The 13,736-nt window shown below is 44.0% G+C and overlaps 1 long non-coding RNA gene and 1 pseudogene across 1 annotated transcript; both read right to left on the minus strand.

Moving 5' to 3' along the window:
- Positions 1-422: 422 nt before the first annotated feature.
- Positions 423-3,248, minus strand: LOC149751219 (uncharacterized). The gene is made up of 3 exons (XR_016398568.1): positions 1,468-3,248; positions 818-1,356; positions 423-620 (listed from the first exon to the last, which is right to left on the minus strand). It is a non-coding gene; the product is annotated as an uncharacterized LOC149751219 (long non-coding RNA).
- A 234-nt stretch (positions 3,249-3,482) lies between these two features.
- Positions 3,483-4,355, minus strand: LOC149751220 (putative long-chain-alcohol O-fatty-acyltransferase 5 pseudogene; annotated as a pseudogene).
- Between the last annotated feature and the right edge of the window lie 9,381 nt (positions 4,356-13,736).

Consider the following 13,736-nt stretch of genomic DNA (forward strand, 5'->3'; position numbering starts at 1 on the left):
TTGGTAAAAACCATCCTGACGCTTTCCCAAGCGTCGGTAAAGCGTCGCCTATGCTACAGTGGATAAAACATTTTCCGACGCTTTCAAAAGCGTCGGTCATTAGCGACGCTTTTTAGCGTCGGTAAAGTCCAATTTAGCGACGCATAAAAGCGTCGCTAATTGCAATTTAGCGACGCTTTTTAGCGTCGGTAACTAGCGACGCTTTAAAGCGTCGTTAAAGTCAAACCTACCGACGCTTTAAAGCATCGGTAATAGTTAAAACACCGGGATTTTAACGACGCTTTAAAGCGTCGTTAGAGTATGATTTTTTTTAAAAAAATTTAATTTTTTTTAAAACTCTGTTTACAAAATCAAAGGCATTCACACTAAACGAGATTATACTCATAGCACAATCAAACATATTTATCAAAATATTTATATTGTCAAATTACATTCATATTGTCAAATTACATTCATACTGTCAATTTACATTTGCAATGTACTTCCACTATGCAATGTCCTGGTCATCTCCAATATGCGGTTGAATGATCCCTTCCCGGTGAAGCAACTCCACATCTCTTGAGGTGTTGATGATGGCATCCAGAAACTTGGTATATTCAGTGACATCCATCTCGTGTCTCCTACAACTTTGCTCCAAAGCAATTAGGTTTGCAAAAAAGAAGTTCATTGACTCATCAACAAAAATGGCCGGGATTCCCAACACCCCCTGATCCTTACAGAACGTAATGTCTAGAAAGCCAGATGCTGACTTGCTCCCCTCGATTTTCACTCCAGCCTCTGCAAGTCTAGTAATGGGGGGGAGGGTTCTTAGGAATACCTCTGAACTCGAAGAATTGGTACGGCGCGGCAACACCTTGGAGAGCCAATCCCCAGTCTTGTCGATTATTAGGGATAAAGCAGAATAAGTAGTCCTTGATCGTTTACTGTAGCTTGCTGTGTTGGTCACCTCTGATTTTGGGAATCGCCGGATCCATCGATGGATCAAGTGGAGTAAATGATCCACATCGAAGCCTTCGGCGGGCAGCTCTGGCTGTGGACCTCTCCAGAACGATGGCAGAAAGTCATCGAACGCATCGATGGCAGCATTCAGAAGGCGGGAGCTATCCCACTCTGGCATCCCCAGTGTTTCGAGGAGATGCTGGACAATGAAATACGGAAGTTGATTTTCTAGCAACATCAGGTCTACAAGAATATGACATTTGAGGCACACATTATCGTCGAAAAGCGATCTGAGCTCCTCCGCTTGCAGATCCTCATTAAACATTTGAAGGAGGAAACATCCATCAAGTAGAACAAACTTTGACAAGAAAACCGCATACTGTCATAACAGAACAAACTTTGACTGAAAAAAAGAAGCTGAAGGACAAGAAAAAAGAAATAAAGAAAATATGGTTATTATCTGATAAACAAAGTTAAATTTTTAATTATAAAGACGGTGATACATAATCACAAAAATTGAAAATATACCTAGGTGTTGATGAATCTTTGGGTCAAGAACTTGAGTGATGGATGCTAGAATTTGAATCAGAGAATAAGCGTGAAGAATCTTGGATCTATAAAAGAATAGTTAAAATAATTAGAGAAAGAAATTACAGGAAAATTTATTATGAGAATCACCCAATTAATTCTACCAACATGAATCACTCAACATTTCAGAAGCATTTCAAATAAGAATTGGAAGGGACCATATTCTCAAAGTTCTCACAGTGATGGATATAACTTCCTCTTAGGAATCTCATGAAGATGATAATATACAATTTACCCAACAGACTGAAGAACCTTCTCCAGTATTATTCACATATATGGATTCAGAGGAGAGATGCCCATGTACCTTGTTCAAGCTCAGGCAAAGAAATGGAAGGCCATATATTTGGTCGACAGTATGATGGGTACCTAGATGATAGAGTCCAATTGAAGTGATCAATAAACATAAGAGAACACATGTAAACATATGATTATAGATAAAGTCATAGTACTAAGAAGCAATTTCCTTGAAAAAAAGAAGACAAGGAAAAGGCACAGTAGCATTGAATGTAATGAATCAGCTTGTAAAGCTGTTCTGCATGACAATCATGATTGCCATGTTGGAGATGATATGAAACTGATCTAGTTCTTAGATCGCATGAAGAACATGTAAGCCACATTATTGGTGCAAACATAAGGATAAAAAGACACCATATGTGTAAAGCCCTGTCAACATACGAGTATGTGTTGGGCCAAAAATCTCCTACAAATCTCCATTCAATGTTCCATATCACCAGTGAGTTATCAAATCAGAGTTCAAAACATTCAGTAATGCTTTAAACAAGATAATAACGGGAGGCACAATTTCAGTGAAAAATAAGCAAAAAGAGCTCAGTCAGCTAAACAAAGAAGCAGAACAATAGATCGAGTAACACAAATGGTGGGAAGGAGGGAAATACAAGAGAACAATCTTGTTATCTATTAATCATGAGCTTGTAACACAATTTTTCCCACCCAAAACAATTAAACCTCAAAAGCACACCAAAAGAGCAGAGGAAAGACCTTCAAGCAATAACAATACAATGGACCAATTTCGGTCAATAAAAAGCAACAAAAGAAAAGGTTAACTCCAAGAAAAAGAGAATTACATGGAATTAGATGTGAGACATCCAAGCCCATACTTTATCCTCGGATTCTAGTGATAACAGCAAGTAAATGAAGAAAATCCCAGGAATTAAGGAAGAATATAGCTATCCACCAAAAAGCATTAACACAAAATAGACAACGTACAGCTATAAATCCAAATTTTATAGATTATGAAAAAAAAATGTAATGATTTAGACGAAATATTCTGAAAGACTCTGGAGATGCAATGATAGAACAAAAACTAGTAAAAAAAAAAAAGAGTCAGGTTTCACTTTCGCCCATAAAGAGTCAGGTTTCAAGACCACATGCACAGCCATCTTACATAAGAAAGCATACCTCATTTGCGCCAATAAACACAAACTCAGACCACCATGGTCTTTTGGTATACAAACATTTGCTCAAGAAACTAGATGAAGACCCCTCCTATCAGAAGTATGTCCCCATAAAACAAAGCCCGAAAGCTCCTTGTCAAGTCTTGTATTGATAGATAAAGGCACACTGACACAGGATATACAACAGATAGGAATAGATGAAAGCACAAGTTGGAGTGAGGTTGTTCTACCAGCCAGAGATAAAGCCTTCCATTTCCAACTTGCAATCTCCGTTGCCACCTTATCCAATAGAAAATTAAAATTCAAAGAGGCTAGAGGCATACCTAATAGAGGAACCCCTACATATTTCCACACCCCCTGCTCTCCTGCATGGAAAAAACCTTGCATATATTAGACTTAATTGCTCTTGGGGTTCTTGGGCTGAAGATAAGATGGGATTTAGATGTATTAATAGCTTGGCCGGCTATAATTAACAAGCATCAACAAGGGATTTTAAGTAGAATTCTATCCTTTACTATCGCCCTTGCTACTTGCATGTCATCAGCAAAAAGTACATGGGATATTGGAGGGGGTTTGGAAAACTCCCATCACAGCAGAAAACTCCACCAGCCCCACCGCGTCGGCCCCACCTCTCAGGAGGGGCGGGAAGAAGAGCCAGTACCCGGTGCCGACGATCAACCCGAGTGCAAGCGGCGCCGCCACGACGGGGTGCGGCCGCCACCAGCCGGCCTTCCGAACCTTCCTCTTCGCCACCGTGAGCAGCCCGTGGAGGACGAAGAACGCGGTAACCTCCCCGGTGGGAAGTGCCAAGGTGAGGTAGTAGAACATGAGCTCGTGCATGAGGCCGGAGACGAAGAAGGTGGCGAGGATGCCGGCGTCGAGCCCCCAGCGGGCTTGAACGGGGTCGTAGACGGAGGGGCGGAGGATGGAAGAGACCATGAGGTTCCAGCGGCGGCCCCAGAAGTCCTGAAGGGAGGAGGCGCCTAAGGGGTTGTTGAACTGGGGCTCCAGCTCGAGGCCAAGGAGACCGGTGGCGATCTTGGCAATGGAGGCGAGACCGAGATCTAGGATCAGGTAGATGTGGCAGCAGTAGATGGCGAGGAGGAGGTACGGATGCATTCTATCACTATAGCGGTAGCTGGAGATGATGGTGGCCAAGAGGAGAACCCTGACGGCAGTGATGAGGCGGTGAAGGGTGGACAAAGATGAAGAGATGGGAGGTTTGGGCTTGGGTTTGGTTTGGATCTTGACAGGGAAGAAGGAGGTGAACAGGAAGGGGAGAAGGGGGAGGGAGGGGCAGAGGGGGCCGAGGCCGAAGGCGAGGAGGAGGAGCTTGAAGAGGGCGAGTAGCACGAGGATCGTGATCCAGGTGACCAACGTGGCCGGCACCGCCACGGCCAGCACCGCCCCCATGGAGAGCAGGCCGAAGACCCCTCCGTAGAGCGCGGAGGCGTAGAGGGCCTTCCAGCCGGCGGCGGCGCGGGAGGAGGCGGAGGCGGCCGCCGAGTTGTACTAGGAGCGGATGGAGAGGAGGAGGTTCCAGGAGGAGGAGAGGAGGAGGGAGTAGACGACGAGGAAGAGGAAGACCCACGTCCGCCGCTTGCTCAACGCCTGCATCAGCAGCGACTCCCCCCATCGCGACGACGGAGAGCGCTCGGCGGAGGAGAATGGATGAGATCGGTGAAAAGGGTTAAGAAGAGAGGGAGTCGGTCGGCGTGAGATGGGGATTTAGGGCTTTAGAGGGAGGGGGTCGATCGGGTTTTGGAGGAATGAAGTCCGACGACGCTTATAAGCGTCGTCGTGTTCTTCCGATATGCCGACGCTTATAAGCGTCGGGGATTAAATATTCCGTTCGGTAATGTACCCAGATGCCAACGCTTAAAGAAAGCTTTTTTACCAACGCTTCTCAGAAGCGTCGGCGGTTACTGTCCCCAAAAAAAAAATCGCCGACGCTTTTAACTAGCGTCGGCAATACAAAGTCGGCAAAAACCTTTTCTGTTGTAGTGTTGGTTGGACCAACGATATCCCACTCTAACTTGATCATCGGAGGGTCCTCACCGGAAATACTGGTGAGGCTTTGTGCAGGTCTGCGGCCGTAGCGCAGGAGGTGGCTCCCGTCTTCTCCTTTCAACTGCCGGCGGCTCCCTCGGCTCCACCAGCATGGTCACCCTTGGGCTAAATTTGAACCACAACATTTTTGGCGCTAGAAAAAGGGTTTGAGTCGTGATCACAAGAATAATGAGCCAATGGGCCCCAAATGCGTCGAGCAGTCGGGAACAGTGCCCGACTGCTCTCTCCAAAGTCCACCTTCTGCATCACACGTCCCTGCAGACCAAACCTCTCAAATCTAGCCAGAGCAGTTTTACCTGCTCGCCCAACAAGTCCAAACCCTGGCCGCGGTTATTCAAATCCTTCTGTCACGCCCCGAACCCAGCATCCGGGTCCGGTACGCAACTGGCCGCATGAGCCTTAGAGCAGTGCCCTAAAGATCATGCAAGGCCTAAGATGAACAAAAATCCGATAATTCCATAGTTAATCACTTAAATCAAATAGATAAATCCAACATGACCAGATAATCAAATTGGTTTATTTACAAAAGCTTTCAATATTCATTGATATCAAGATAAACTAAGTAACTAATGACTCTCATACTTGCACTCTACGCTCATCCCATCCATGTCTATGCATCCTGCAACTCTGAAAAAAAGAAAGAAGAAGGGGGGATGAGCTTTATAGCCCAGTAAAAATTTCTACACATCCATACCAACACAATAATAATATGAATTTGAAAGCCACGACAAATCGATGCACATTTCATGAAATCATAAACCGGCTATCAAAAGGCTCAAATAATCAATATAAGTATGTACGTCAAATACCAATGAAAGTCCAACCACGCAAGAATGATATAGCATACGATAGCTCATAAATCTTCATTAATGTTTTCAATACTTTTTCTTTCCATTCTATATTAACTTGATTCGGATCAATTATCTTTCCGACTTTGGGCTACATCCCGGTCATGTTTTCGGCCTGTAACGGGGCAATCGATAGTATCACATTTCCAGACTGTGATGGGGCAATCAATAATATCACATTTCCAGCCTGTGACGGGATAATCGATAATATCACATTTCCAGCCTGTGATAGGGCAATCAATAATAACGAGATAAGCCCAAAGTCCCTGTTCACTTAATCATTTCACAAACACACATCCATTCCCTTTTCCACTTTATTTCCAACCTAGACTAACCATGGTCACGTTTCCAGCCCGTGACAGGGCAATCAATATAACATGGTTAGTCCATACTACCACATCCATAAATCCAATTATGCAGGTATAGGTTATACACATACATGCATCCATCATAATACCAATCACAAGCCAACACGATCAAAATATAATTTAGGATCATAGCATATCAATATATATGGTGCAAAAATATTTATATCATGTAGGATTGGCGTACAAGGATTCTTACCCTTTGTTGAAAACTCAGACAACTAATCACCCGCCCTCACGGCGATCTATGAACCGGGATGCGCAAAATCCTGCTCAACATCCTCTCGTCCAACAGATTGTTTTCCTACAAAACCAAGTCAATATTATAATTTACTCAAGACATATGACAACCCAGAACCCTCAAAACAATGATCTCCCCGAATCTAAGTTTAGAGAGAGAGACCCCAACAGAGAGATAAACTAGAGAGAGAGAAGGGAAAGGTAAAGAAAGAGGAGAGAACCGAGTGGCTCTTCCTCCCTCCCTCTCTCTCTCTCCTTCCTTCTATTTTCTCCCCGTGGCATGCTCGGTGGCAGTCACTGTCGGCGTGCTCGGTCGCGGCAGTCCCTGTTGGCAACGACCCCAGCAATCATCGACCCTACGTGGTGCCGGCCATGCACCGCCCGACGACGGCAGGCCACGTGCCACCCCCGGCAATAAGCCGCCGAACGGGAGAAGGAAAAAGCAACCACTCCTTTGTCTTCGAATCCAATGGCTCGCCGACCGGATTCAAGAGGAACATGGATCCAAAGATTGAGAAAGGAGGAGGGACGACTCACCTTGCTTCCGGCGAGATCCTCCCGACTGGATCGACGACGATGGTCCGATCCCTTCCGCGGCAAGCTAGAACCCCAATCTCCCCTCTTCTTTTTTTTTTCTTGGTTTGTGGGAGGCTCTCGGTTGATGCCCTAGGATGGGAGGGAGGAGATCCTTGGCCTGATTTGGTAGGGTTTTATCACCCTATAACTTCCCTTCCGGTGGATTCAGGAGGAGGGGAAGGTATTTTGAAACAGGGGAGGGAGGGCATTTCAATCGGGAGACTCCCTCCCCCTTTTTGACGCGTTGGGCCGCCCTTGCTTAGAGGCCGGCCCAAACCCAAAATGTGGGCCCTTACATTCTTCCCTCCTAAAAAAAATTTCGTCCTCGAAATTTATACACCTAAGATTTCGAATAACTGCAGATACTTGACCTTCATCTCTTCTTCGAGCTCCCAAGTAACCTCTCTTTCCGTATGATTGTTTCGTTGTACCTTCATAAAAGGAATGGTTCAATGTCGTAGCACCCGATCTTTTCTGTCCATAATTTGTGTGGAGAACTTCTCATAGGTCAAATCCTCATGAAGATGTAATGGCTTATATGCTACCACATTGCTCGGGTCTGCGATGTATTTCTTCAACATTGACACATAAAATACATTGTGCATACTAGATAAAGTTGGTGTTAAAGCCAGTCGATATGCCACATCTCCAACCTTATCCAAAATCTCAAACGGACCAACATACTTAGAGCTCAATTTACCACGAACCTTAAATCTCATCACTCCTTTAGTGGGTGACACTCAAGAAAATATGATTCCCCAATTTAAAATTTCAATTCTCTCCTTCTATTATCAATATAACTCTTTTGACGACTCTGAGCTATATGAAGTCGTTCTCTGATCATTTGCATCTTATCTATGGTCTGTTGCACTATCTCTGGGCCTAATAATTTTTTCTGACCCACATCATCCCAACAAATAGGAGATTCATGTTAAAATATTCGAAGTCTAAGACCAACCAAGGAATCATCAACCGTTAACGCTAAATTTAAGATGCCCAAGTTTCTTTCAAAAGTTGTCAACAAAAGAAGAACCCACTGGTGAAAATTACATAGCTACCTCTAGATCATCCATAGAATCAACATAGCTACCTCTAGATCATCCATACATTCTCCTCTATTAGAAACTAACTCAAGTGTTCCATCATAATACATTTTAGATCAAATTTTAATGTCCTTAACCTGTTTTAAAATAACTCAAACCACCACACTTCCGCTGTGGACTCTGATTTAATTCATTAAATACTCTAAAACCTCTAAATGATTTATGCCCGAAAATCACTTTGCACTAGGAGTAAGAAAAATCTAAATTTTAGAACTTTAATTGGGCAGAACCTCCAGATCTCTCTATCCTCAATTTATGTAGAGTATACTAACCATAACTAGCACTCAAGCCATTAATCAAGTTTAAGGTCACTACATGATCTTCACAACCGTTTTAGAGTCCAAAATATCTAGGTTTAATTTAAAATAAGTTAACCTTGGATTTCTTCAGCAATTTGATTAGACAATATACGTTGATCTTCTTTCCAAAAAGATTTACTTCAAATTCAATGGGTTAGAAGTCATAAAGCCAATACACTATGATTAGAAATTAACTCTATGGATCTCCAGATCTTTTTTTTTCACCAAGATTCTTAACATCCGTCAGCAATGCTATATATGATAATTCATATAAGCATCTCATGTTCGAGGTCTCTACTCAATATGACATTTATTAGTGGCTTTACCAACAATGACAAAAAAAAAAAAAATCCCTGCTCAAATCTTAAACCTAGGCTTGAGTTTTACATTAACACATCAAATAGTCTTCTACAATTACAAGTAAAATCCAGTAGTCCAATCCAAATGTGAGAATTCAAATAATTAGAATTCCCCCGTCAATATGTATACTCTATGGCCTCAAAATAATCAAATACATTAATAAGAAATATACCTATTTCTAATATCCAATATGCCAATACCAGATATAATCCACATACATATTCAACTTCGAAGAACATTCCTTTCAATATTATGAAAACTTCTTAGCTCACTCTAATACTATAAAAGGTTTACGTACAAATCCCACTCTAATAATTAGCAGCAAAACTAAAAGTGCTATCACATCTACACCCATATCAAGTTTGAACTTCCAAATCATTGACACAACATCTAAATATGGTATAACCGATATGCCATGGTTAACCTTCATACACTTACGTTAGGTCTAACCTCTCTTATCACGATCAGAGACAATTTATCCAGTCCTTCCGTACTCGTCGAATATCAAACCCAATACTTATATTTTATCACAATGTCTAGTGATCTTATACTTAAGCACTAAATTTAATTCTGCTAATTTATGTCAAGTTCAGAATGCTCATAACCTCAAGATCTGACACAATCTATCGCAATCCCTTTTGATCTTAAACTTATGCTTTGGTTCTAATTTTGTCACTATCCCCAATGATCTTAAACCTCAAACTCTGATGCCACTAAGGCCACAGTCTTTAGTGGTCTTAAACTTTAGACTATAATATCATTCCTGTTACAATCTTAAGTGATTATAAACCAAGGCTCCGATAGTTTTTTTTTTCCTATCATAATTTTCCACTCACACTCACCCGACTCTAAACCCTAGGATACCTTAACCTTAAGCTCTGATACCACTCTGTCACGCCCCAACAAGTCCAAACCCTGGCCGCGGTTATTCAAATCCTTCTGTCACGCCCCGAACCCAGCATCCGGGTCCGGTATGCAACCGGCCGCATGAGCCTTAGAGCAGTGCCCTAAAGATCATGCAAGGCCTAAGATGAACAAAAATCCGATAATTCCACAGTTAATCACTTCAATCAAATAGATATATCCAACATGACCAGATAATCAAATTGGTTCATTTACAAGAGCTTTCAATATTCATTGATATCAAGATAAACTAAGTAACTAATAACTCTCATACTTGCACTCTGCGCTCATCCCATCCATGTCTATGCATCCTGCAACTCTGAAAAAAGAAAAAAGAAGGGGGGATGAGCTTTACAGCCCAGTAAAAATTCCTACACATCCATACCAACACAATAATAATATGAATATAAAAGCCTCGACAAATCGATGCACATTTCATGTAATCATAAACCGGCTATCAAAAGGCTCAAATAATCAATATAAGTATGTACGTCAAATACCAATGAAAGTCCAACCACGCAAGAATGATATAGCATACGATAGCTCATAAATCTTCATTAATGTTTTCAATACTTTTTCTTTCCATTTTATATTAACTTGATCCGGATCAATTATCTTTCCGACTTTGGGCTACATCTTGGTCACGTTTTCGGCCCGTGACGGGGCAATCGATAGTATCACATTTTCAGCCTATGACGGGGCAATCGATAGTATCACATTTTCAGCCTGTAACGGGGCAATCGATAATATCACATTTTCAGCCTATGATGGGGCAATCAATAATAACGAGATAAGCCCAAAGTCCCTGTTCACTTAATGATTTCACAAACACACATCCATTCCCTTTTCCACTTTATTTCCGACCTAGACTAACCATGGTCACGTTTCCAGCCTGTGACAGGGCAATCAATATAACATGGTTAGTCCATACCACCACATCCATAAATCCAATTATGCAGATATAGGTTATACACATATATGCATCCATCATAATACCAATCACAGGCCAACACGATCAAAATATAATTTAATATAAAACTATTTTTGCTTTGTCGGGATCATAGCATATCAACATATATGGTGCAAAAATATTTTTATCATGCAGGATTGGTGTACAAGGATTCTTACCCTTTGTTGAAAACTCAGACAACTAATCACCCGCCCTCACGGCGATCTATGAACCGGGATGCACAAAATCCTGCTCAACGTCCTCTCGTCCAACAGATTGTTCTCCTACAGAACCAAGTCAATATTATAATTTACTCAAGACATATGACAACCCAGAACCCTCAAAACAATGATCTCCTTGAATCTAAGTTTAGAGAGAGAGACTCCAACAGAGAGATAAATTAGAGAGAGAGAAGGGAAAGGTAAAGAAAGAGGAGAGAACCGAGTGGCTCTTCCTCCCTCCCTCTCTCTCTCCTTCCTTCTATTTTCTCCCCATGGCGTGCTCGGTGGCAGTCACTGTAGGCATGCTCAGTGGCGGCAGTCCCTGTCGGCAACGACCCCAGCGATCGTTGACCCTACGTGGTGTCGGCCATGCGCCGCCTGACGACGGCAGGCCACGTGCCACCCCCGGTGATAAGCCACCGAACTGGAGAAGGAAAAAGCAACCACTCCTTTGTCTTCGAATCCAACAGCTCGCTGGTCAGATTCAAGAGGAACATGGATCCAGAGATTGAGAAAGGAGGAGGGACGACTCACCTTGCTTCCGACGAGATCCTTCCGATCGGATCGACGGCGATGGTCCGATCCCTTCCACGGCAAGCTAGAACCCCAATCTCCCCTCTTCTTTTTTTTTCTTAGTTTGTGGGAGGCTCTCGGTTGATGCCCTAGGAAGGGAGGGAGGAGATCCTTGGCCTGATTTGGTAGGGTTTTATCACCTTATAACTTTCCTTCCGGTGGATTTGGGAGGAGGGGAAGGTATTTTGAAACAGGGGAGGGAGGGCATTTCAATCAGGAGACTCCCTTCCCCTTTTTGACGTGTTGGGCCGCCCTTGCTCAGAGGCCGGCCCAAACCCAAAATGTGGGCCCTTATACCTTCATCCGGCCGGAGTTTCATCAACTACTAAACTCAACAGGAAGGTCGCGGAAGCAGGGCGACAAATCCAAATACTTTGGGATCAGGTCGTGGAACTCCATGAGGAGTGTCACCAATCGAGGAGCAGGTCCCCTCGAAAATCTGGAAGATATCTTTCCCACCAAAGTTTTGAGGAGTATGCTCCTCTTACGTCCTTTCAGGCCGAAATTCTCATGGAAATTAAGGGCTCCGACTACCTCTAATCTCCCCCGAAGATGTGACCATCCAAATCACGGAAGCGTTTAGGCATGTACTGCCGCTTCCATAGGGATCACGGCCACGATACAGAGGATTGCTATCAACTTCGTGATAAGATTGAAGTGATCGTCCGTCAAAGCCATCTGAGCCGATTCGTTGGCGGGTCAACCAACAGAGCGGAGCTTGATGGGTAGATTTCGGGACCATCTGACGAACTCAATGATGGATGCCCCAGTGCGGGCACTATCAATGCCCCGCTTATGAGCCTCACGTTGATGCCGCCTTGGCCCCAAGGGACCGAGAAGAGACCACGCTCACCGGCCCGAGGCGGATGACCCCAGATGCAAATTACTCCCCCAAGGAAGGACCTTAGCCTCCTTCAGATTAGGGCCTTCTTCCTTAGACCGTAATCTAATGAAGTTATCTTCCAGAATTTTTCCAAGGCATCTCTGAAGTATCCTAGGAAGCTCGGCACACGTTTGATGTCCTAGCAGCACGAGATGGATGTCGACAACTTTATAAAGTCACCCCCGGAGCTTGTCTCAGGATGCCTGCAAGCTCAGCGAGGGCCTGAGGGTCTCGCAACTGCAGGTTCCATCTACAAAGTCATCCTTTGAGCTTGGCTCGGGATGCTCTGCGGTGTCAACGAGAAGCCGAGGAAGAGCACCCCCGTCCGCAGGATTCTACAAGTATGCCCCTGATTTGAGTGGGGGGCAACTACAAAGTCATCATTTGAGCTCGGCTCGGGATGCCCTGCGGCATCAACGGGGAGCCGAGGAAGAGCACCCCCGTCCATAGGATTCTACAAGTATGCCCCTGATTTGAGTGGAAGGCATCTACAAAGTCATCCTTTGAGCTCGGCTCGGGATGCCGTGCGACGTCAATGGAGAGTCGAGGAATAGCACCCCCATCCGTAAGACCCTCGGATAGATATTTATCCCCAAGCTTATTATTCCTGAGTTGGCTTCGGCCCCCTTGGGTGGATTCTAAAAGCTCGAGTCGGTTTCGGTCCTCGAGTGGATTTCTACTCTCGAATAGATATTTATCCCCGAGCTTATTATTTTCGAGTTAGCTTCGGCCCCTTTGGATGGATTTCTAAAAGATCAAGTCGGCCTCGGCCCTCGAGTGGATTTCTACTCTCGGATAGATATGTATCTCCGAGCCTATTATTTTCTAGTTGGCTTCGGCCCCCTCGGATGGATTTCTAAAAGCTCGAGTCGGCCTCGACCCTCGAGTGGATTTCTACTCTCGGATAGATATTTATCCCCGAGCTTATTATTTTCGAGTTGGCTTCGGCCCCCTCGGATGGATTTCTAAAATCTCGAGTTGGCCTCAGCTCTTGAGTGGATTTTTACTCTCGGGTAGATGTTTATCCCCGAGCCTATTATTTCTATGTTGGCTTCGACCCCTCGGATGGATTTCTAAAAGCTCGAGTTGGCCTCGACCCTCGAGTGAATTTTTACGCTCGGGCAGATGTTTATCCCCAAACCTATTATTCCCGAATTGGCTTCGGCCCTCGGGTGGATTTTTAAGTCTCGAGTTGGCCTCAGCCCTCAAGCAGATTTCTGCTTTCGGATGGATACTTATCCCCGAACTTGTCTATGCTCCTGAGTTAATGAAAGCCATCGGGCGGGCTTCTATCCTTAAGCTAATCTACGGTTGTTTTTCTTCTCTGATTTTGCTCTCTTGGGCAAGGCTCTAAAGCGACCCGCACTGCTGAATGAAGAGCTACGAGCTTGCCTTACATAAGGC

Source organism: Phoenix dactylifera, chromosome 15 (genome assembly GCF_051530095.1).
Source record: "Phoenix dactylifera cultivar Ajwa chromosome 15, Ajwa_hap1_PhDact_Kaust_v1.1, whole genome shotgun sequence".
In the NCBI taxonomy this organism is placed as follows: Eukaryota; Viridiplantae; Streptophyta; class Magnoliopsida; order Arecales; family Arecaceae; genus Phoenix; species Phoenix dactylifera.